This window comes from Tupaia chinensis, unplaced genomic scaffold (genome assembly GCF_000334495.1).
Source record: "Tupaia chinensis unplaced genomic scaffold, TupChi_1.0 Scaffold000037_18, whole genome shotgun sequence".
NCBI lineage: Eukaryota > Metazoa > Chordata > Mammalia > Scandentia > Tupaiidae > Tupaia > Tupaia belangeri.
Genome location: NW_006159476.1, coordinates 1,950,042 through 1,951,610, shown reverse-complemented (window position 1 = coordinate 1,951,610; position 1,569 = coordinate 1,950,042). Strand labels below are relative to the sequence as shown.

General features: G+C 57.0%; 1 pseudogene; it reads right to left on the bottom strand.

Annotated features, from left to right (window-relative positions):
• LOC102492878 (ribosome biogenesis protein NOP53 pseudogene) overlaps positions 1–1,079 on the bottom strand; it is a 9,996-nt pseudogene extending 8,917 nt beyond the window's left edge.
• Positions 1,080–1,569: the final 490 nt, after the last annotated feature.

The window sequence follows — 1,569 nt, the reverse complement described above, 5'->3', positions numbered from 1 at the left end:
GCGTGGCCCTGTGCTCGCAGCATGCGGGCGGCCTTCTCCCGCCGCCGCTGCTGTTCGGTCTTCCTCCCTGTGGCAGCCAGGCAGGGAGGCGTGGGCAGGGGTTCGGCTCCTCCAGCCTCAGCCCCCTCACCCTGGCCGGGTCCCAGGTCCGGCTCCCCGTCGTCGTCGGATTCCTCCAGCAGCCCCTCGCACATTTCCCGGAACACTGACTCCTGGGTAGCGGCCTGCTCCGCAGTGGGCAGGGGCGGGCCCGCCTGCGTCTCCAGCTTCTCGGCCTCCCTCTGTCGCTGCAGCTCCACCTGGTGGGCGGCCAGTAGCAGGCTCTGGTGGTCTTCAAAGGCTGGGTTGTAGGAGGCTCCCGCAGGTGGCACCTCCACAGCAGGTGCCTGGGAGAGCTTGATGAAGAGACTCCAGGGGTGCTTCACGCCTTTCTTCTTGGTCTGCTCCAGGAAAAACGCGTCCTGGCCAACTAGTGGCCTGTCCAAGGGATTATCCACCGCCCAGAGATCGTAGAATGGTGGCTCGGCGGTGTCCTGGGGCCCAGGCCTGGCCTTGGCAGTGGGAGGGCTGAGGAGCCTGGCCTGGGCCCTGCGCACCTCCTGGGGCAGCTCTCTCGGCTTTGCCAGCTTCTCCCACAGCTCCTCCTTCCGCCTGAGCTTCTTGGCACTGGGGACTTGATGGGCGAGGACATCTCTGGGGGCGGGGATCTCGGATGTGTTCTCAAGGACAAGGTCGACCAGAAGGGGCTTCTTGAGAAGCAGTGACTTCTTCTAGACTTTGGTCCTTTTCTTGTCCAGTTCTTTTTCCTTGGAGCCCGTGTCTATGAAAAAGAGTTTTTCATCAGGGGCCTCTGACAACAAGCCACCGGTGGTGCGCACGTCTTCCGTGAACTGGTCCACCTCCAGCCCCAGTGGCTCCTGAGCGAGCCGCCGCCAGCCCCGCTTCTTATTTCTTGGGCCTCGCCGCCATGGCCGCCTCAGCGCTGGGTTCATCAACGTGGGCAGTGGGCCAAGGAAATCGGAATTGGCATCGCTTTTGGAGGAGCGCAGGCCACCACCACCACTGTCTCCCGCCACCATCTTGCTAAAAGCCCTTTTCTTTTTTTCTTTTATCTCATCGCTCTGCTCCTTAATCTCCATTCTCTGTGTTTCTAGACGGATCTAAGGGAACCATACCATAACATCCAGATACTGTTAGGGTTAACATATTCCTCGATATCCACTAAATCTGCTGCACAAAGGGATAAAAATGGACCGGCAAAGAGATTCCAGATTGCCTCCTTCTGCATGCTCCTAAATGCTCAGACTGAATTGCAAGAATTAGCAAGAAACACACCATCCATCAGATGACTAGAAATTACCACAAGGCCACAAGAAATATGGAAAAGCAAGAAAATACCTCTCCTCCAAGGGAAAAGAACAACTTCTCTTCATCCAGACAGTTAAATGGAAATCATGAAAATGTCTCATAAAGAATTTAGAGGGACCAGCAGTTAGCGTAATGGCTATGTCACTGAACTCCCATGTAGCCACCCACGGTTCGAGTCCCAGACCCGGTGGCTTAAACTCA